General features: G+C 44.7%; 1 protein-coding gene across 1 annotated transcript in view; it reads right to left on the bottom strand.

The window, feature by feature from the left end:
* The window catches only part of MICU1 (mitochondrial calcium uptake 1), a 381,583-nt gene extending 360,439 nt beyond the window's left edge, over positions 1 to 21,144 (bottom strand). The window contains exon 1 of the mRNA XM_053691920.1: positions 21,028 to 21,144. The gene's annotated coding sequence lies outside the window, so the exon portion shown is untranslated. The remainder of the gene's footprint in view (positions 1 to 21,027) is intronic.
* Between the last annotated feature and the right edge of the window lie 3,803 nt (positions 21,145 to 24,947).

Here is a 24,947-nt window from a genome sequence, read left to right as displayed (position 1 = left end):
GTCTGGATGTCCTCTTCTGCCCGATCGGATGAAGACTTCGGCCCGCTGGGTGAAGACACGGTAGAGAGATCTTCAGGGGGGTAGTGTTAGGTTTATTTAAGGGGGGTTTGGGTTAGAGTAGGGGTATGTGGGTGGTGGGTTGTAATGTGGGGGGGTATTGTGGTTTTTTTTTTACAGGCAAAAGAGCTGTTTTCTTTGGGGCATGCCCCCGCAAAAGGCCCTTTTAAGGGCTGGTAAGGTAATAGAGCTGTTAACTTTTGTAATTTAGTATAGGGTAGGGCATTTTTTTATTTTGGGGGGCTTTGTTATTTTATTAGGGGGCTTAGATTAGGTGTAATTAGTTTAAAATTCTTGTAATATTTTTTTATTTTTTGTAATTTAGTGGGGGGGTTTTTGTACTTTAGTTTAGTTTTTTTAATTGTATTTAATTGTAGGTACTTGTAGTTAATTTATTTAATGATAGTGTAGTGTTAGGTTTAATTGTAACTTAGGTTAGGATTTATTTTACAGGTAATTTTGTAATTATTTTAACTAGGTAGCTATTAAATAGTCAATATCTATTTAATAGCTATTGAACCTAGTTAAAATAAATACAAAGTTGCCTGTACAATAAATATAAATGCTAAAATAGCTACAATGTAACTATTAGTTATATTGCAGCTATATTAGGGTTTATTTTACAGGTAAGTCTTTAGTTTTATATAGGATTCATTTATTTAGTTAATTTAATGATAGTGTAGTGTTAGGTGTAATTGTAACTTAGGTTATGATTTATTTTACAGGTAAATTTGTATTTATTTTAGCTAGGTAGTTATTAAATAGTTATTAACTATTTAATAACTATTGTACCTAGTTAAAATAAATACAAAGTTGCCTGTAAAATAAATATAAATCCTAAAATAGCTACAATGTAACTATTAGTTATATTGAAGCTATATTAATAGCTAGTAGGGGGCTTAGATTAGGTGTAATTAGTTTAAAATTATTGTAATATTTTATTATTTTTGGTAATTTAGTGTTTGTTTGTATTTTGGTACTTGTATGATGGATGGAAGACCTCTTCTTGCCCCGCTTGGATGAAGACTTCTGCCGGTCTGGATGTCCTCTTCTGCCCCATCGGATGAAGACTTCGGCCCGGCTGGGTGAACACGACTCAAGGTAGGGAGATCTTCAGGGGGGTAGTGTTAGGTTTATTTAAGGGGGGTTTGGGTTAGAGTAGGGGTATGTGGGTGGTGGGTTGTAATGTGGGGGGGGATTGTGTTTTTTTTTTACAGGCAAAAGAGCTGTTTTCTTTGGGGCATGCCCCGCAAAGGGCCCTGTTCAGGGCTGGTAAGGTAATAGAGCTGTTAACTTTTGTAATTTAGTATAGGGTAGGGCATTTTTTTTTATTTTGGGGGGCTTTGTTATTTTATTAGGGGGCTTAGATTAGGTGTAATTAGTTTAAAATTCTTGTAATATTTTTTTATTTTTTGTAATTTAGTGGGGGTTTTTTTTGTAATTTAGTGGGGGTTTTTTGTACTTTAGTTTATTTAATTGTAGATAATTGTAGGTACTTGTAGTTAATTTATTTAATGATAGTGTAGTGTTAGGTTTAATTGTAACTTAGGTTAGGATTTATTTTACAGGTAATTTTGTAATTATTTTAACTAGGTAGCTATTAATTAGTCAATAACTATTTAATAGCTATTGTACCTAGTTAAAATAAATACAAAGTTGCCTGTAAAATAAATATAAATGCTAAAATAGCTACAATGTAACTATTAGTTATATTGTAGCTATATTAGGGTTTATTTTACAGGTAAGTATTTAGTTTTAAATATGATTCATTTATTTAATTAATTAAATGATAGTGTAGTGTTAGGTGTAATTGTAACTTAGGTTAGGATTTATTTTACAGGTAAATTTGTATTTATTTTAGCTAGGTAGTTATTAAATAGTTATTAACTATTTAATAACTATTGTACCTAGTTAAAATAAATACAAAGTTGCCTGTAAAATAAATATAAATCCTAAAATAGCTACAATGTAACTATTAGTTATATTGAAGCTATATTAATAGCTAGTAGGGGGCTTAGATTAGGTGTAATTAGTTTAAAATTATTGTAATATTTTATTATTTTTGGTAATTTAGTGTTTGTTTGTATTTTGGTACTTGTATGATGGATGGAAGACCTCTTCTTGCCCCGCTTGGATGAAGACTTCTGCCGGTCTGGATGTCCTCTTCTGCCCCATCGGATGAAGACTTCGGCCCGGCTGGGTGAACACGACTCAAGGTAGGGAGATCTTCAGGGGGGTAGTGTTAGGTTTATTTAAGGGGGGTTTGGGTTAGAGTAGGGGTATGTGGGTGGTGGGTTGTAATGTGGGGGGGGATTGTGTTTTTTTTTTACAGGCAAAAGAGCTGTTTTCTTTGGGGCATGCCCCGCAAAGGGCCCTGTTCAGGGCTGGTAAGGTAATAGAGCTGTTAACTTTTGTAATTTAGTATAGGGTAGGGCATTTTTTTTTATTTTGGGGGGCTTTGTTATTTTATTAGGGGGCTTAGATTAGGTGTAATTAGTTTAAAATTCTTGTAATATTTTTTTATTTTTTGTAATTTAGTGGGGGGTTTTTTTGTAATTTAGTGGGGGTTTTTTGTACTTTAGTTTATTTAATTGTAGATAATTGTAGGTACTTGTAGTTAATTTATTTAATGATAGTGTAGTGTTAGGTTTAATTGTAACTTAGGTTAGGATTTATTTTACAGGTAATTTTGTAATTATTTTAACTAGGTAGCTATTAATTAGTCAATAACTATTTAATAGCTATTGTACCTAGTTAAAATAAATACAAAGTTGCCTGTAAAATAAATATAAATGCTAAAATAGCTACAATGTAACTATTAGTTATATTGTAGCTATATTAGGGTTTATTTTACAGGTAAGTATTTAGTTTTAAATATGATTCATTTATTTAATTAATTAAATGATAGTGTAGTGTTAGGTGTAATTGTAACTTAGGTTAGGATTTATTTTACAGGTAAATTTGTATTTATTTTAGCTAGGTAGTTATTAAATAGTTATTAACTATTTAATAACTATTGTACCTAGTTAAAATAAATACAAAGTTGCCTGTAAAATAAAAATAAATCCTAAAATAGCTACAATGTAACTACTAGTTATATTGTAGCTATATTAGGGTTTATTTTACAGGTAAGTCTTTAGTTTTAAATAGGATTCATTTATTTAACTATAGTAAACTTATTTCGTTTTATTTAAATTATATTTAAGTTAGGGGGTGTTAGTGTTAGGGTTAGACTTAGGTTTAGGGGTTAATAACCTTATTATAGTAGCGGCGACGTTGGGGGCGGGAGATTAGGGGTTAATAATTGTAGGTAGGTGGCGGCGATGTTAGGGAGGGCAGATTAGGGGTTAATAAAATGTATTATAGTGTTTGCGAGGCTGGAGTGCGGCGGTTTAGGGGTTAATACATTCATTATAGTTGCGGCGATTTGCGGTCGGCAGATTAGGGGTTAATACTTGTAGTTAGATTGCGGCGACGTTGGGGGGGGCAGATTAGGGGTTAATAACTATAATGTAGGGGTCGGCGGTGTTAGGGACACCAGATTAGGGGTTAATAGCTATAATGTAGGCGGCGGCGATATCGGGTCGGCAGATTAGGGGTTAATACTTGTAGTTAGATTGCGGCGACGTTGGGGGGGGGCAGATTAGGGGTTAATAACTATAATGTAGGGGTCGGCGGTGTTAGGGACAGCAGATTAGGGGTTAATAGCTATAATGTAGGCGGCGGCGATATCGGGTCAGCAGATTAGGGGTTAATACTTGTAGTTAGATTGCGGCAACGTTGGGGGGGGCAGATTAGGGGTTAATAACTATAATGTAGGGGTCGGCGGTGTTAGGGACACCAGATTAGGGGTTAATAGCTATAATGTAGGCGGCGGCGATATCGGGTCGGCAGATTAGGGGTTAATACTTGTAGATAGATTGCGGCGACGTTGGGGGGGGGCAGATTAGGGGTTAATAACTATAATGTAGGGGTCGGCAGTGTTAGGGACAGCAGATTAGGGGTTAATAGCTATAATGTAGGCGGCGGCGATATCGGGTCGGCAGATTAGGGGTTAATACTTGTAGTTAGATTGCGGCGACGTTGGGGGGGGCAGATTAGGGGTTAATAAATATAATGTAGGGGTCGGCGGTGTTAGGGACAGCAGATTAGGGGTTAATAGCTATAATGTAGGTGGCGGCGATATTCGGTCGGCAAATTAGGGGTTAATAAAATAATGCAGGTGTCAGCGATAGCGGGGGCGGCAGATTAGGGGTTAATAAGTGTTAGATTAGGGGTGTTTAGAGACTCGGGGTACATGTTAGGGTGTTAGGTGCAGACTTAGTGTTTCCCCATAGGAAACAATGGGGCTGCGGTGTTAGTTTTTTTTCAGCCGAAACTCCCATTGTTTCCTATGGGGAAATGCCGAATTTTACCGAGATAATTCGGATTTATTCGGAGATACGGCAGCTCTTTCGGATTCATTCGGTAGATTCGGAAGTATTTTAATTCGGAAATCCGAATCGATCCGAATCTCCGAATTTACCGAATTTCCCGAATTTCCAAATTAATCCGAAACGAACCGCACATGTCTAGTAATGAGATCTGATTATACCTACATATATAATATAAAGACACATGTATATGTACACAATGTGATACAGTAATGAGATCTGATTATACCTACAGATATAAGATAAAGACACATGTATATGTACACAGTGTGATACAGTAATGAGATCTGATTATACCTACAGATATAAGATACAGACACATGTATATGTACACAATATGATACAGTAATGAGATCTGATTATACCTACAGATATAAGATAAAGACACATGTATATGTAAACAGTGTGATACAGTAATGAGATCTGATTATACCTACAGATATAAGATAAAGACACATGTATATGTACACAATGTGATACAGTAATGATATCTGATTATGCCTACAGATATAAGATACAGACACATGTATATGTACACAATGTGATACAGTAATGAGATCTGATTATACCTACAGATATAAGATACAGACACATGTATATGTACACAATGTGATACAGTAATGAGATCTGATTATACCTACAGATATTAGATAAAGACACATGTATATGTACACAGTGTGATACAGTAATGAGATCTGATTATACCTACAGATATAAGATACAGACACATGTATATGTACACAATGTGATACAGTAATGAGATCTGATTATACCTACAGATATAAGATAGACACATGTATATTTACACAATGTGATACAGTAATGAGATCTGATTATACCTACAGATATTAGATACAGACACATGTATATGTACACAATGTGATAAAGTGAGAGCTGATTATACCTACAGATATAAGATAAAGACACATGTATATGTACACAATGTGATACAGTAATGAGATCTGATTATACCTACAGATATAAGATACAGACACATGTATATGTACACACTGTGATACAGTAATGAGATCTGATTATAACTACAGATATAAGATACAGACACATGTATATGTACACAGTGTGATACAGTAATGAGATCTGATTATACTACAGATATAAGATACAGACACATGTATATGTACACAATGTGATACAGTAATGAGATCTGATTATACCTACAGATATAAGATAAAGACACATGTATATGTACACAATGTGATACAGTAATGAGATCTGATTATACCTACAGATATAAGATAAAGACACATGTATATGTAAACAGTGTGATACAGTAATGAGATCTGATTATACCTACAGATATAAGATAAAGACACATGTATATGTACACAGTGTGATACAGTAATGAGATCTGATTATACCTACAGATATAAGATACAGACACATGTATATGTACACAATGTGATACAGTAATGAGATCTGATTATACCTACAGATATAAGATACAGACACATGTATATGTACACAATGTGATACAGTAATGAGATCTGATTATACCTACAGATATAAAATACAGACACATGTATATGTACACAATGTGATACAGTAATGAGATCTGATTATACCTACAGATATAAGATAAAGACACATGTATATGTACACAGTGTGATACACTAATGAGATCTGATTATACCTACAGATATAAGATACAGACACATGTATATGTACACAATGTGATACAGTAATGAGATCTGATTATACCTACAGATATAAGATAAAGACACATGTATATGTACACAGTGTGATACAGTAATGAGATCTGATTATACCTACAGATATAAGATACAGACACATGTATATGTACACAATGTGATACAGTAATGAGATCTGATTATACCTACAGATATAAGATAAAGACACATGTATATGTACACAATGTGATACAGTAATGAGATCTGATTATACCTACAGATATAAGATACAGACACATGTATATGTACACAGTGTGATACAGTAATGATATCTGATTATACCTACAGATATAAGATACAGACACATGTATATGTACACAGTGTGATACAGTAATGAGATCTGATTATACCTACAGATATAAGATACAGACACATGTATATGTACACAATGTGATACAGTAATGATATCTGATTATGCCTACAGATATAAGATACAAACACATGTATATGTACACAATGTGATACAGTAATGAGATCTGATTATACCTACAGATATAAGATACAGACACATGTATATGTACACAATGTGATACAGTAATGAGATCTGATTATACCTACAGATATTAGATACAGACACATGTATATGTACACAATGTGATAAAGTGAGAGCTGATTATACCTACAGATATAAGATAAAGACACATGTATATGTACACAATGTGATACAGTAATGAGATCTGATTATACCTACAGATATAAGATACAGACACATGTATATGTACACACTGTCATACAGTAATGAGATCTGATTATAACTACAGATATAAGATACAGACACATGTATATGTACAAAGTGTGATACAGTAATGAGATCTGATTATACTACAGATATAAGATACAGACAAATGTATATGTACACAATGTGATACAGTAATGAGATCTGATTATACCTACAGATATAAGATAGACACATGTATATGTACACAATGTGATACAGTAATGAGATCTGATTATACCTACAGATATAAGATAAAGACACATGTATATGTACACAATGTGATACAGTAATGAGATCTGATTATACCTACAGATATAAGATACAGACACATGTATATGTACACAGTGTGATACAGTAATGAGATCTGATTATACCTACAGATATAAGATACAGACACATGTATATGTACACAATGTGATACAGTAATGAGATCTGATTATACCTACAGATATAAGATAAAGACACATGTATATGTACACAATATGATACAGTAATGAGAGCTGATTATACCTACAGATATAAGATAAAGACACATGTATATGTACACAATGTGATACAGTAATGAGATCTGATTATACCTACAGATATAAGATACAGACACATGTATATGTACACAGTGTGATAAAGTAATGAGGTCTGATTATACCTACAGATATAAGATACAGACACATGTATATGTACACAGTGTGATACAGTAATGATATCTGATTATACCTACAGATATAAGATAAAGACACATGTATATGTACACAATATGATACAGTAATGAGAGCTGATTATACCTACAGATATAAGATAAAGACACATGTATATGTACACAATATGATACAGTAATGAGATCTGATTATACCTACAGATATAAGATACAGACACATGTATATGTACACAATGTGATACAGTAATGAGATCTGATTAATTTTACCTACAAGCTCAACCAATTTTATTAGGTTGTGGCATCAAAATGCAAAATCAGCCATTTCATTTACACAAATAAACCTTAAAAAGTAAATCTCTTTCATTTTATTTCTGCAGTTGGTAAAAAAAAAAGTAATTGGAAACCCATTAGGGAAAAACAATTTTACAGTATACTATCCCTTTAATATATATCACTGTGTTTGTTGTGCAAAACTGGGGAATGGGTATTAAAGGGATTATCTATCTTTTAAAACAATCACAATTCTGGTGTAGACTGTCCCTTTAAGCTACAGTGAGGAGGCTCCCATGCAACACTCCATACCCAAACAACTGGCTGATGGAAGGCAGAGTGAGACCTAGCAGGGGAAATACAGTGTAATTAGTGCTCACTCTACGTTACATAAAAATTACATCATTTTCTGCTCCTCATCATTATACCTTAGTGTTATGAATAGATTATGTGCCTGTAATCTCAGCTCTTTTTGTCACCAACTTGTCACAAACTTCTACCCAGTTGTGTAATGCCCCATGCTTAGAGGTTCCAGATAACAGAGCTTTGATTTCAGTTGTAGGACAGTCGGGGACATATAAAATGAGTCATGTTATTGCTGTTAGCACATGACATAAGCTTCTGTACCCCTGCTCCTGTATACTGATGTACCCCTGCTCCTGTATACTGATGTACCCCTGCTCCTGTATACTGCTGTACCCCTGCTCCTGTATACTGCTGTACCCCTGCTCCTGTATACTGCTGTACCCCTGCTCCTGTATACTGCTGTACCCCGCTCCTGTATACTACTGTACCCCTGCTCCTGTATACTGCTGTACCCCTGCTCCGGTATACTGCTGTACCCCTGATCCTGTATACTGCTGTACCCCTGCTCCTGTATACTGATGTACCCCTGATCCTGTATACTGCTGTACCCCTGCTCCTGTATACTGATGTACCCCTGCTCCTGTATACTGATGTACCCCTGCTCCTGTATACTGCTGTACCCCTGCTCCTGTATACTGATGTGCCCCTGCTCCTGTATACTGCCGTGTCACTGCTCCTGTATACTGCTGTATTCCTGCTCCTGTATACTGCTGTACCCCTGCTCCTGTATACTGCTGTACCCCTGCTCCTGTATACTGCTGTACCCCTGCTCCTGTATACTGATGTACCCCTGCTCCTGTATACTGCTGTACCCCACTCCTGTATACTTCTGTACCCCTGCTCCTGTATACTACTGTACCCCTGCTCCTGTATACTGATGTACCCCTGCTCCTGTATACTGCTGTACCCCTGCTCCTGTATACTACTGTACCCCTGCTCCTGTATACTGATGTACCCCTGCTCCTGTATACTGCTGTACCCCTGCTCCTGTATACTGATGTATCCCTGCTCCTGTATACTGATGTATCCCTGCTCCTGTATACTGCTGTACCCCTGCTCCTGTATACTGCTGTACCCCTGCTCCTGTATACTGCTGTACCCCTGCTCCTGTATACTGCTGTACCCCTGCTCCTGTATACTGCTGTACCCCTGCTCCTGTATACTGATGTATCCCTGCTCCTGTATACTGCTGTACCCCTGCTCCTGTATACTGCTGTACCCCTGCTCCTGTATACTGCTGTACCCCTGCTCCTGTATACTGCTGTACCCCGCCCCTGTATACTTCTGTACCCCTGCTCCTGTATACTACTGTACCCCTGCTCCTGTATACTGCTGTACCCCTGCTCCTGTATACTGATGTACCCCTGCTCCTGTATACTGCTGTGTCCCTGCTCCTGTATACTGCTGTACCCCTGCTCCTGTATACTGCTGTACCCCTGCTCCTGTATACTGCTGTACCCCTGCTCCTGTATACTGATGTACCCCTGCTCCTGTATACTGATGTACCCCTGCTCCTGTATACTGATGTACCCCTGCTCCTGTATACTGATGTACCCCTGCTCCTGTATACTTATGTACCCCTGCTCCTGTATACTTATGTACCCCTGCTCCTGTATACTGCTGTACCCCTGCTCCTGTATACTGATGTACCCCTGCTCCTGTATACTGCTGTACCCCTGCTCCTGTATACTGCTGTGTCCCTGCTCCTGTATACTGCTGTACCCCTGCTCCTGTATACTGCTGTACCCCTGCTCCTGTATACTGATGTACCCCTGCTCCTGTATACTTCTGTGTCCCTGCTCCTGTATACTGCTGTACCCCTGCTCCTGTATACTGCTGTACCCCTGCTCCTGTATACTGCTGTACCCCTGCTCCTGTATACTGATGTACCCCTGCTCCTGTATACTGATGTACCCCTGCTCCTGTATACTGATGTACCCCTGCTCCTGTATACTGCTGTACCCCTACTCCTGTATACTGATGTACCCCTGCTCCTGTATACTGCTGTACCCCTGCTCCTGTATACTGCTGTACCCCTGCTGCTCCTGTATACTGCTGTACCCCTGCTCCTGTATACTGCTGTACCCCTGCTCCTGTATACTGATGTACCCCTGCTCCTGTATACTGCTGTACCCCTGCTCCTGTATACTGCTGTACCCCTGCTGCTCCTGTATACTGCTGTACCCCTGCTGCTCTTGTATACTGCTGTACCCCTGCTCCTGTATACTACTGTACCCCTGCTCCTGTATACTGATGTACCCCTGCTCCTGTATACTGCTGTACCCCTGCTCCTGTATAGTGCTGTGTCCCTGCTCCTGTATACTGATGTACCCCTGCTCCTGTATACTGCTGTACCCCGCTCCTGTATACTGCTGTACCCCTGCTCCTGTATACTGCTGTACCCCTGCTCCTGTATACTGCTGTACCCCTGCTCCTGTATACTGATGTACCCCTGCTCCTGTATACTGATGTACCCCTGCTCCTGTATACTGATGTACCCCTGCTCCTGTATACTTATGTACCCCTGCTCCTGTATACTTATGTACCCCTGCTCCTGTATACTGCTGTACCCCTGCTCCTGTATACTGCTGTACCCCTGCTCCTGTATACTGCTGTACCCCTGCTCCTGTATACTGCTGTGTCCCTGCTCCTGTATACTGCTGTACCCCTGCTCCTGTATACTGCTGTACCCCTGCTCCTGTATACTGCTGTACCTCTGCTCCTGTATACTGATGTACCCCTGCTCCTGTATACTGCTGTACCCCTGCTCCTGTATACTGCTGTACCCCTGCTCCTGTATACTGCTGTACCCCTGCTCCTGTATACTGCTGTACCCCTGCTCCTGTATACTGATGTACCCCTGCTCCTGTATACTGATGTACCCCTGCTCCTGTATACTGATGTACCCCTGCTCCTGTATACTGCTGTACCCCTACTCCTGTATACTGCTGTACCCCTGCTCCTGTATACTGCTGTACCCCTGCTCCTGTATACTGCTGTACCCCTGCTGCTCCTGTATACTGCTGTACCCCTGCTCCTGTATACTGCTGTACCCCTGCTCCTGTATACTGCTGTACCCCTGCTCCTGTATACTGCTGTACCCCTGCTCCTGTATACTGCTGTACCCCTGCTGCTCCTGTATACTGCTGTACCCCTGCTCCTGTATACTACTGTACCCCTGCTCCTGTATACTGATGTACCCCTGCTCCTGTATACTGCTGTACCCCTGCTCCTGTATACTGCTGTGTCCCTGCTCCTGTATACTGATGTACCCCTGCTCCTGTATACTGCTGTACCCCGCTCCTGTATACTGCTGTACCCCGCTCCTGTATACTGCTGTACCCCCGCTCCTGTATACTGCTGTACCCCTGCTCCTGTATACTGCTGTACCCCTGCTCCTGTATACTGCTGTGTCCCTGCTCCTGTATACTGCTGTACCCCTGCTCCTGTATACTGCTGTGTCCCTGCTCCTGTATACTGCTGTACCCCTGCTCCTGTATACTGATGTACCCCTGCTCCTGTATACTGCTGTACCCCTGCTCCTGTATACTGCTGTGTCCCTGCTCCTGTATACTGCTGTACCCCTGCTCCTGTATACTGCTGTACCCCTGCTCCTGTATACTGATGTACCCCTGCTCCTGTATACTGCTGTACCCCTGCTCCTGTATACTGCTGTACCCCTGCTCCTGTATACTGATGTACCCCTGCTCCTGTATACTGCTGTACCCCTGCTCCTGTATACTGCTGTACCCCTGCTGCTCCTGTATACTGCTGTACCCCTGCTCCTGTATACTGCTATACCCCTGCTCCTGTATACTGCTGTACCCCTGCTCCTGTATACTGATGTACCCCTGCTCCTGTATACTGCTGTACCCCTGCTCCTGTATACTGCTGTACCCCTGCTCCTGTATACTGCTGTACCCCTGCTGCTCCTGTATACTGCTGTACCCCTGCTCCTGTATACTGCTGTACCCCTGCTCCAGTATACTGATGTACCCCTGCTCCTGTATACTGCTGTACCCCTGCTCCTGTATACTGCTGTGTCCCTGCTCCTGTATACTGATGTACCCCTGCTCCTGTATACTGCTGTACCCCGCTCCTGTATACTGCTGTACCCCGCTCCTGTATACTGCTGTACCCCCGCTCCTGTATACTGCTGTACCCCTGCTCCTGTATACTGCTGTACCCCTGCTCCTGTTTACTGCTGTACCCCTGCTCCTGTATACTGCTGTACCCCTGCTCCTGTATACTGCTGTACCCCGCTCCTGTATACTGCTGTACCCCGCTCCTGTATACTGCTGTACCCCCGCTCCTGTATACTGCTGTACCCCTGCTCCTGTATACTGCTGTACCCCTGCTCCTGTATACTTCTGTACCCCTGATCCTGTATACTGTTGTACCCCTGCTACTGTGTACTGCTGTACCCCTGCTCCTGTATACTGCTGTATCCCTGCTCCTGTATACTGCTGTATCCCTGCTCCTGTATACTTCTGTACCCCTGATCCTGTATACTGTTGTACCCCTGCTACTGTGTACTGCTGTACCCCTGCTCCTGTATACTGCTGTATCCCTGCTCCTGTATACTTCTGTACCCCTGCTCCTGTATACTGCTGTACCCCTGCTCCTGTATACTGCTGTACCCCTGCTCCTATATACTGCTGTACCCCTGCTCCTGTATACTGCTGTACCCCTGCTCCTGTATACTGCTGTACCCCTGCTCCTGTATACTGCTGTAGCACTGCTCCTGTATACTGCTGTACCCTTGTGCCTGTATACTGCTGTACCCCTGCTCCTGTTTACTGCTGTGTCACTGCTCCTGTATACTTCTGTACCCCTGATCCTGTATACTGTTGTACCCCTGCTACTGTATACTTCTGTACCCCTGATCCTGTATACTGCTGTACCCCTGCTCCTGTATACTGCTGTACCCCTGCTCCTGTATACTGTTGTACCCCTGCTCCTGTATACTGCTGTACCCCTGCTCCTGTATACTGCTGTATCCCTGCTCCTGTATACTGCTGTACCCCTGCTCCTGTATACTGCTGTACCCCGCTCCTGTATACTGCTGTACCCCTGCTCCTGTATACTGCTGTACCCCTGCTCCAGTATACTGCTGTACCACTACTCCTGTATACTACTGTACCCCTACTCATGTATACTGCTGTACCCCTGCTCCTGTATACTGCTGTACCCCTACTCCTGTATACTGCTGTACCCCTGCTCCTGTATACTACTGTACCCCTACTCCTGTATACTGCTGTACCCCTGCTCCTGTATACTGCTGTGTCCCTGCTCCTGTATACTGCTGTACCCCTGCTCCTGTATACTGCTGTACCCCTGTTCCTGTATACTGCTGTACCCCTGTTCCTGTATACTACTGTACCCCTGCTCCTTTATACTGCTGTACCCCTGCTACTGTTTACTGCTGTGTCACTGCTCCTGTATACTTCTGTACCCCTGATCCTGTATACTGTTGTACCCCTGCTACTGTGTACTGCTGTACCCCTGCTCCTGTATACTGTTGTACCCCTGCTCCTGTATACTGCTGTACCCCTGCTCCTGTATACTGCTGTACCCCTGCTCCTGTATACTGCTGTACCCCGCTCCTGTATACTGCTGTACCCCTGCTCCTGTATACTGCTGTACCCCTGCTCCAGTATACTGCTGTACCACTACTCCTGTATACTACTGTACCCCTACTCATGTATACTGCTGTACCCCTGCTCCTGTATACTGCTGTATCCCTGCTCCTGTATACTACTGTACCCCTACTCCTGTATACTGCTGTACCCCTGCTCCTGTATACTACTGTACCCCTACTCCTGTATACTGCTGTACCCCTGCTCCTGTATACTGCTGTGTCCCTGCTCCTGTATACTGCTGTACCCCTGCTCCTGTATACTGCTGTACCCCTGTTCCTGTATACTGCTGTACCCCTGTTCCTGTATACTACTGTACCCCTGCTCCTTTATACTGCTGTACCCCTGCTCCTGTATACTGCTGTACCCCTGATCCTGTTTACTGCTGTGTCACTGCTCCTGTATACTTCAGTACCCCTGCTCCTGTATACTTCTGTACCCCTGCTTCTGTATACTGCTGTACCCCTGCTCCTGTATACTGCTGTACCCCTGCTCCTGTATACTGCTGAACCCCTGCTCCGGTATACTGTTGTACCCCTGCTCCTGTATACTGCTGTATCCCTGCTCCTGTATACTGCTGTACCCTTGCTCCTTTATACTGCTGTACCCCTGCTCCTGTATACTGCTGTACCCCTGCTCTTGTATACTGCTGTAACCCTGCTCCTGTATACTGCTGTACCCCTGCTCCTGTATACTGCTGTACCCCTGCTCCTGTATACTGCTGTACCCCTGCTCCTGTATACTGATGTATCCCTGCTCCTGTATACTGATGTATCCCTGCTCCTGTATACTGATGTATCCCTGCTCCTGTATACTGCTGTATCCCTGCTCCTGTATACTGATGTATCCCTGCTCCTGTATACTGCTGTACCCCTGCTCCTGTATACTGCTGTACCCCTGCTCCTGTATACTGCTGTACCCCTGCTCCTGTATACTGCTGTACCCCTGCTCCTGTATACTGCTGTACCCCTGCTCCTGTATACTGCTGTACCCCTGCTCCTGTATACTGATGTACCCCTGCTCCTGTATACTGCTGTACCCCTGCTCCTGTATACTGCTGTACCCCGATCCTGTATACTGCTGTACCCCTGCTCATGTATACTGCTGTACCCCTGCTCCTGTATACTGCTGTACCCCTGATCCTGTTTACTGCTGTGTCACTGCTCCTGTATACTGATGTATTCCTGCTCCTGTATACTGCTGTACCCCTGCTCCTGTATACTGCTGTACCCCTGCTCCTGTATACTGTTGAACCCCTGCTCCTGTATACTGCTGTACCCCTTCTCTTGTATACTGCTGTAACCCTGCTCCTGTATACTACTGTACCCCTGCTCCTGTATACTGCTGTACCCCGATCCTGTATGCTGCTGTACCCCTGCTCATGTATACTGCTGTACCCCGCTCCTGTATACTGCTGTACCCCTGCTCCTGTATACTGCTGTACCCCTGCTCCTGTTTACTGCTGTGTCACTGCTCCTGTATACTTCTGTACCCCTGATCCTGTATACTGCTGTATCCCTGCTCCTGTATACTGCTGTACCCCTGCTCCTGTATACTGTTGTACCCCTTGCTCCTGTATACTGCTGTACCCCTGCTCCTGTATACTGCTGTAACCCTGCTCCTGTATACTGCTGTACCCCTGCTCCTGTATACTGCTGTGCCCCGATCCGGTATACTGCTGTACCCCTGCTCATGTATACTGCTGTACCCCTGCTCCTGTATACTGCTGTACCCCTGCTTCTGTATACTGCTGTTTCCCACTCCTGTATACTTCTGTACCCCTACTCCTGTATACTACTGTACCCCTGCTCCTGTATATTGCTGTACCCCTGCTCCTGTATACTGCTGTACTCCTGCTGCTGTATACTGCTGTACCCCGCTCCTGTATACTGCTGTACCCCGCTCCTGTATACTGCTATACCCCTGCTCCTGTATACTGCTGTACCCCTGCTCCTGTATACTGCTGTAACCCTGCTCCTGTATACTGCTGTACCCCTGCTCCTGTATACTGCTGTAACACTGCTCCTGTATACTGCTGTACCCCTGCTCCTGTATACTGCTGTACCCCTGCTCCTGTATACTGCTGTAGCACTGCTCCTGTATACTGCTGTACCCCTGCTCCTGTATACTGCTGTAGCACTGCTCCTGTGTACTGCTGTACCCCTGCTCCTGTATACTGCTGTAGCACTGCTCCTGTATACTGCTGTACCCCTGCCCCTGTATACTACTGTAGCACTGCTCCTGTATACTGCTGTAGCACTGCTCCTGTATACTGCTGTATCCCTGCTCCTGTATACTGCTGTACCCCTGCTCCTGTATACTGCTGTATCCCTGCTCCTGTATACTGCTGTATCCCTGCTCCTGTATACTGCTGTACCCCTGCTCCTGTATACTGCTGTAGCACTGCTCCTGTATAGTGCTGTACCCCTGCTCCTGTATACTTCTGTACCCCTGCTCCTATATACTGCTGTACCCCGCTCCTGTATACTTCTGTATCCCTCCTCCTGTATACTGCTGTAGCACTGCTCCTGTATACTGCTGTACCCCTGCTCCTGTATACTGCTGTAGCACTGCTCCTGTATACTGCTGTAGCACTGCTCCTGTATACTGCTGTACCCCTGCTCCTGTATACTTCTGTACCCCTGCTCCTATATACTGCTGTACCCCGCTCCTGTATACTTCTGTATCCCTCCTCCTGTATACTGCTGTAGCACTGCTCCTGTATACTGCTGTACCCCTGCTCCTGTATACTGCTGTAGCACTGCTCCTGTATACTGCTGTAGCACTGCTCCTGTATACTGCTGTACCCCTGCTCCTGTATACTGCTGTAGCACTGCTCCTGTATACTGCTATACCCCTGCTCCTGTATACTTCTATACCCCTGCTCCTGTATACTGCTGTACCCCTGCTCCTGTATACTGCTGTACCCCTGCTCCTGTATACTGCTGTACCTATGCTCCCTGCTCCTGTATACTGCTATACCCCTGCTCCTGTATACTGCTGTACCCCTGCTCCTGTATACTGCTGTACCCCTGCTCATGTATACTGCTGTACCCCTGCTCCTGTATACTGCTGTACCCCTGATCCTGTATACTGCTGTACCCCTTCTCTTGTATACTGCTGTAACCCTGCTCCTGTATACTACTGTACCCCTGCTCCTGTATACTGCTGTACCCCGATCCTGTATGCTGCTGTACCCCTGCTCATGTATACTGCTGTACCCCGCTCCTGTATACTGCTGTACCCCTGCTCCTGTATACTGCTGTACCCCTGCTCCTGTTTACTGCTGTGTCACTGCTCCTGTATACTTCTGTACCCCTGATCCTGTATACTGCTGTATCCCTGCTCCTGTATACTGCTGTACCCCTGCTCCTGTATACTGTTGTACCCCTTGCTCCTGTATACTGCTGTACCCCTGCTCCTGTATACTGCTGTAACCCTGCTCCTGTATACTGCTGTACCCCTGCTCCTGTATACTGCTGTGCCCCGATCCTGTATACTGCTGTACCCCTGCTCATGTATACTGCTGTACCCCTGCTCCTGTATACTGCTGTACCCCTGCTTCTGTATACTGCTGTTTCCCACTCCTGTATACTTCTGTACCCCTACTCCTGTATACTACTGTACCCCTGCTCCTGTATATTGCTGTACCCCTGCTCCTGTATACTGCTGTACTCCTGCTGCTGTATACTGCTGTACCCCGCTCCTGTATACTGCTGTACCCCGCTCCTGTATACTGCTATACCCCTGCTCCTGTATACTGCTGTACCCCTGCTCCTGTATACTGCTGTAACCCTGCTCCTGTATACTGCTGTACCCCTGCTCCTGTATACTGCTGTAACACTGCTCCTGTATACTGCTGTACCCCTGCTCCTGTATACTGCTGTACCCCTGCTCCTGTATACTGCTGTAGCACTGCTCCTGTATACTGCTGTACCCCTGCTCCTGTATACTGCTGTAGCACTGCTCCTGTGTACTGCTGTACCCCTGCTCCTGTATACTGCTGTAGCACTGCTCCTGTATACTGCTGTACCCCTGCCCCTGTATACTACTGTAGCACTGCTCCTGTATACTGCTGTAGCACTGCTCCTGTATACTGCTGTATCCCTGCTCCTGTATACTGCTGTACCCCTGCTCCTGTATACTGCTGTATCCCTGCTCCTGTATACTGCTGTATCCCTGCTCCTGTATACTGCTGTACCCCTGCTCCTGTATACTGCTGTAGCACTGCTCCTGTATAGTGCTGTACCCCTGCTCCTGTATACTTCTGTACCCCTGCTCCTATATACTGCTGTACCCCGCTCCTGTATACTTCTGTATCCCTCCTCCTGTATACTGCTGTAGCACTGCTCCTGTATACTGCTTTACCCCTGCTCCTGTATACTGCTGTAGCACTGCTCCTGTATACTGCTGTAGCACTGCTCCTGTATACTGCTGTACCCCTGCTCCTGTATACTTCTGTACCCCTGCTCCTATATACTGCTGTACCCCGCTCCTGTATACTTCTGTATCCCTCCTCCTGTATACTGCTGTAGCACTGCTCCTGTATACTGCTGTACCCCTGCTCCTGTATACTGCTGTAGCACTGCTCCTGTATACTGCTGTAGCACTGCTCCTGTATACTGCTGTACCCCTGCTCCTGTATACTGCTGTAGCACTGCTCCTGTATACTGCTATACCCCTGCTCCTGTATACTTCTATACCCCTGCTCCTGTATACTGCTGTACCCCTGCTCCTGTATACTGCTGTACCCCTGCTCCTGTATACTGCTGTACCTATGCTCCCTGCTCCTGTATACTGCTATACCCCTGCTCCTGTATACTGCTGTACCCCTGCTCCTGTATACTGCTGTACCCCTGCTCATGTATACTGCTGTACCCCTGCTCCTGTATACTGCTGTACCCCTGATCCTGTATACTGCTGTACCCCTGCTCCTGTATACTGCTGTAGCACTGCTCCTGTATACTGCTGTACCCCTGCTCCTGTATACTGCTGTAGCACTGCTCCTGTATACTGCTATACCCCTGCTCCTGTATACTGCTGTACCCCTGCTCCTGTATACTGCTGTACCCCTGCTCCTGTATACTGCTCTACCCCTGTTCCTGTATACTGCTGTACCCCGCTCCTGTATACTGCTGTACCCCTGCTCCTGTATACTGCTGTGTCACTGCTCCTGTATACTGCTGTACCCCTGCTCCTGTATACTGCTGTACCCCTGCTCCTCTATACTGCTGTACCCCTGCTCCTGTATACTGCTGTACCCCTGCTCCTGTATACTGCTGTAACCCTGCTCCTGTATACTGCTGTACCCCTGCTCCTGTATACTGCTGTACCCCTGCTCCTGTATACTGATGTACCCCTGCTCCTGTATACTGCTGTACCCCTGCTCCTGTATACTGCTGTACCCCTGCTCCTGTATACTGCTGTAACCCTGCTCCTGTATACTGCTGTACCCCGCTCCTGTATACTGCTGTACCCCTGCTCCTGTATACTGCTGTACCCCTGCTCCTGTATACTGCTGTACCCCTGCTCCTGTATACTGCTGTAGCACTGCTCCTGTATACTGCTGTACCCCTGCTCCTGTATACTGCTGTAGCACTGCTCCTGTATACTGCTATACCCCTGCTCCTGTATACTGCTGTACCCCTGCTCCTGTATACTGCTGTACCCCTGCTCCTGTATACTGCTGTACCCCTGCTCCTGTATACTGCTGTACCCCGCTCCTGTATACTGCTGTACCCCTGCTCCTGTATACTGCTGTGTCACTGCTCCTGTATACTGCTGTACCCCTGCTCCTGTATACTGCTGTACCCCTGCTCCTGTATACTGCTGTACCCCTGCTCCTGTATACTGCTGTACCACTGCTCCTGTATACTGCTGTACCCCTGCTCCTCTATACTGCTGTACCCCTGCTCCTGTATACTGCTGTACCCCTGCTCCTGTATACTGCTGTAACCCTGCTCCTGTATACTGCTGTACCCCTGCTCCTGTATACTGCTGTACCCCTGCTCCTGTATACTGATGTACCCCTGCTCCTGTATACTGCTGTCAGGGCCGCCACTAGAAATTTTGGGGCCCCTGACTTAACGATTGATCAGGGCCCCCCCCCCCCTCCTTTGACATGTGCAATTTTTGTCCAAGTGACTAAAACGTATATGCACTTTATTCTTAAGTGTCTATTTAAACTTGGAAATGTTGTAAAGGTAGTAATATACACTGAAACTCACACACACACACACACTCACACATAAGGATTCACATATAGAAAAAAATGTGTTTTTATGGACCCCTGGCCCCGCCATACAACTACTACCACACTGAAGTTACAATCTTAAATTGCACAAAGAAATAAAAAACATTTGCTAAGTAATTCCTACCTCCTCTGCAAATGAAAGTGATCAGCCGTCTGACTCAGGCACACACTCTACAAACAAAGTGCCAAGTCTGTCTCACACTGTGCATAGTGGTTTAGTGCACACTCAGAAATCCTCTCAAATGCTAATACTTTACTCCTTGTAATAACATTCCCCATGCTCAATTAGCACTCTGCTGTAGTACCCACTGGTGGCTGCCAAAATGTAAAAAAAAAAAAAAAAAAAAAATTAGTTTTTTTTTAGTTCTTGCCTCATGGGGCCCCCCTAGCCCATTGGGCCCCTGACAGGAGTCACCCCTATCACCCCCTGATGGCGGCCCTGACTGCTGTACCCCTGCTCCTGTATACTGATGTACCCCTGCTCCTGTATACTGCTGTACCCCTGCTCCTATATACTGCTGTAACCCTGCTCCTGTATACTGCTGTACCCCGCTCCTGTATACTGCTGTACCTCTTCTCCTGTATACTGCTGTACCCCTGCTCCTGTATACTTCTGTACCCCTGCTCCTGTATACTGATGTACCCCTGCTCCTGTATACTGCTGTACCCCGCTCCTGTATACTTCTGTACCCCTGCTCCTGTATACTACTGTACCCCTGCTCCTGTACAATCTGTGTCACTGCCTTTTTTACATCAGTGATCTGTATGCCTGCTATAGTTTGCCCATCACTGCATGCATGACCAGAGATTACCAAGACCAATAGTAAAACTTTTCTCAATGACATCCTTGCAGTGACATTTATAGCAGACTCTGCAAACACCTGCTGCGTATTCCTGGTGCTCATAAAGTCTATTAACCCTACTAACCTCTGTGAGAAAGCTGAATGTTATCTGTGTACAGTGCAGTGCATTAGGGCTGAGAGATATGGGGAAGGCACTTGTTCTTGATCCCAACACAAAATATATGCTGATCCGAAGTCTGCTTCATATATTACTGTTAAGCCAAATGTTCCCAGACTGCTGCTTGTGATCAGATACTGAGAGCAAGTGCAGAAGTGTCTGCTTTCTACAATAAATAACCTGGTGTCATTACTGCTGGTGCTGAGCTCGCACATTGAAGCCTGTTAGAACAGTATATAGATAACTTGTAAATGTTTGTCTCTGTAATATTTTAACGGGATTGTGGCAAACCTAGCCACTTCTGGACTATAACGTAAGAAAGCTTGTCTATAGGCTGTATATTGTGCTATGTAGATGTGACAGACCCTTCTGTCAGCACTGAAAGAGTTAACTGTGTTCAGCTTTAGCCTCAACTATTGTGCACTGTCATTAATGTTATTAATACACAGTCCATTGTTTAATCACCCTCAGAGAGCAAATGCTTAGGTGATAAGAAAAGCCAAATGTATCTTGTGTTTAAATTGTTATCAGCTTAAGCAAGGTAAATCTATTGTATCATGTCAAGGGTGTGTTCCCTTCATCTAATGTACAACATTCTTTCAACCCCCCTTCTGGGGGGGGTCAGACCTGCATAAATACTGGGCATATGAGCCTTAATAAAAGTCATTCTGTTTTAAAACCTGAAAACTGGCTGGGTTGTGAATTGCTGATTCCCTATGCAGGACATTGTTCCCTGGTGTTAACCCTTGGTATCCGGTTGGTACCGCCACAATTGGTGGCAAGCGACGGAATGAACCTTATCGCCCAGAAGAGCAACTACACAAGCCAGTAACCTCAGGAAGAGGGGGATTACTACAATACTGACTAAGATGGAAGGAGTACCAGGGACCGAAGTGAATGGAGATGGATTATTCTAAGCTAAAGAGACAAACGTTAAAGGAACTGCTAGAAGCCAGGGGAAAGATAGGCAGCAGCAAACCCAAGGCTATATTAATTGCTGAGCTGATGGAGGGAGACAGAGCTCGCAGCGCTACGCCTCCAGCAGCCATGGAGGAGACCCTATACCAGAGGGAAATGAGGACCAGGCTGGAATTTTTACCCCAACCTGTACCACGGGATATGCTATCCGTGGTAATGGCAGATGTGCAGGAGTACGTGATGGCACACAGTCCGCGGAATGCATCCTCCCGAGCAGAATCCATTTTGGACGCACTCAGCAACCCAGTAAGACCTAAAATCCCATACCATGCATTTAAAATGTTTTGTGAGGAGAAGGATGAGATCGATGGGTATTTACAGGATTTTGAGAGACTGTGCGAGTTACATGATTTGGAGCAGTCCGTATGGGTGCCGGTGCTAGCAGGCAAGCTAGCCGGTAGGGCAGCGGAAGCGTATCGCGCTGTACCCAGGGAGGACAGCAAGGATTACGCTAAAGTGAAGAGAGCGATCTTGGAAAGATATGCCATTACCTCAGAGGCATACCGGCGCAAGTTTAGAGGCCTGCGCAAGCCAGAAAGAGATTCACATGCAGAGTGGGCCCACAAGCTGGATCAAGCATCTCAAGGGTGGATACAGGCCAGCCAAGCTACCACCATGGAAGAATTGCGACAACTGATGCTGTTGGAGCAATTCTTTAACGGCTTGTCCCCAGAAGCCCAAGAATGGGTGAGAGATCGAAAACCCCTCACCTTAACCGAAGCAGCCAGATTAGCAGACCAGTATTTTGATGCCAGGAGGCACCATGGACTACAGCCTAACAACGGACGGGCGAATATACAATGCCACACCTGCAAGCAGTGGGGACATATGGCACGTGAGTGCACCCAAAATCGGAGCAGACAAGCTTGGAACCAGGTCAGACAGAACCAGGCCCCAAGGGCGGCTGCTCACCATTACCAAACGGAGCCAGCCGCTCATGAGGTGTTGAGCACCCAAGCCGAGGAACCCCTGGGAATTCTGCATGAGGTGATGTCGGTCCGGGCCGCCGATAACTGGCAACATCCCCGCCAGCTGGGGACCGTAGAGGGGAAGGAGGTCCAGGGACTTCGGGATTCGGGAGCTACTTTAACCCTGATAGCTCCCCATTTGGTGCCGGATACAGTACACACGGGCGGATCCGTGGCAGTACGAGGAGCAGGGGGAGCGGTATACCGATTGCCCACTGCTAGAGTGGAGTACAGACCCCCAGTCACCCCAGCAGCGGCCAGTTACCAGCCCCCGGCGCACCGCTATACTACGCGGCCTCCGGCCACGAACTACCCTCAGAGAGCCCGGTTCAATTCGTGGGGCTACTCACAACCTATTCGGTGCTTTGGATGTAAGCGACTAGGGCACAAAAGACCAGAGTGTCCCCTAAACGCAGCAAATCAAGCACAGTCCTGGAGAAGACCCGCCGGCGGAATCCCACATAATCCTCAGCCTGCGGCCCGCTACGTAGAGGCGCCAGAATGCTGGGGCAGCCTACATGAAGCAGACCCCGTGCAAGCTGCCCACCGGAATAACCGGCAGCGGGTTAAAGTGAATGGGAAGGAGGTCAGTGGTCTACGGGATACTGGTGCTACCATGACCTTGCTTCAAGAGAACTTGGTGTCTGAGAAACAGCACACTGGAGACACTATGGCTGTGAGGGTAGCAGGGGGCACTGTGTTCCGCCTACCTGTTGCCAGGGTACATTTGGATTGGGGAGTGGGCGCTAGACTTGTGAATGTGGGGGTCAAGAAGGACTTACCTGCTGATGTTCTCCTTGGAAATGACTTGGCCCCCCTTGTTTCTGCCTATGCTCCCATGGATCCCGCTGATGTTAACCCTGTGACTACCCAAGCCCAGTCCCTCTGGGAAGAGACGCTTCCATGTTTGGGGTGGGGGCAGTACTGAGCCAAGTTGGAGCAGATGGCGGAGAACACCCCGTAGCTTACTTGAGCCGAAAGTTGCCCCGGACATCCCCAAGCCGATCCGTTGGGATCAGACTGTGTATGCCGGCTTGGTTCTGGGGGAGCATTGTGACAAACCTAGCCACTTCTGGACTATAACGTAAGAAAGCTTGTCTATAGGCTGTATATTGTGCTATGTAGATGTGACAGACCCTTCTGTCAGCACTGAAAGAGTTAACTGTGTTCAGCTTTAGCCTCAACTATTGTGCACTGTCATTAATGTTATTAATACACAGTCCATTGTTTAATCACCCTCAGAGAGCAAATGCTTAGGTGATAAGAAAAGCCAAATGTATCTTGTGTTTAAATTGTTATCAGCTTAAGCAAGGTAAATCTATTGTATCATGTCAAGGGTGTGTTCCCTTCATCTAATGTACAACATTCTTTCAACCCCCCTTCTGGGGGGGGTCAGACCTGCATAAATACTGGGCATATGAGCCTTAATAAAAGTCATTCTGTTTTAAAACCTGAAAACTGGCTGGGTTGTGAATTGCTGATTCCCTATGCAGGACATTGTTCCCTGGTGTTAACCCTTGGTATCCGGTTGGTACCGCCACAGGGATATTAATCAATAAATACAGTACATGCTAGAAATGATTATGTATTAAAAGTAAAGATGAGCCTTTCAATAGTACGTCAATTTATTTTAGTTTTACAATTACATTAGTTGTTGAAATATTGAAGATACAAGTGTAAGGTTTAGTTTCTATAAAGTATGTAATATTTGAACTATTTTTCTTTCTATCTTCTGATGACAACAATTAGGAACAGATATAAATCAGGCAATAAAATAATGTTTGTGCAAACAAGGCTGTGTGGAAGCCCTGTAAGACAATCTTCTGTTCCACACAGCCTTGTTTGCACAAACTTTATTTTATTGCCTGATTTATATCTGTTTCTAATTGTGCTCAGTAGTTGAATGAGATAACAGGAAAACAGAAGTAAAAAACATAGCAG

This window comes from Bombina bombina, chromosome 9, assembly GCF_027579735.1.
Source record: "Bombina bombina isolate aBomBom1 chromosome 9, aBomBom1.pri, whole genome shotgun sequence".
In the NCBI taxonomy this organism is placed as follows: Eukaryota; Metazoa; Chordata; class Amphibia; order Anura; family Bombinatoridae; genus Bombina; species Bombina bombina.
The sequence above is the reverse complement of the archived record's forward strand: the minus strand, read 5'-3'. Positions and strand labels throughout refer to the sequence as shown.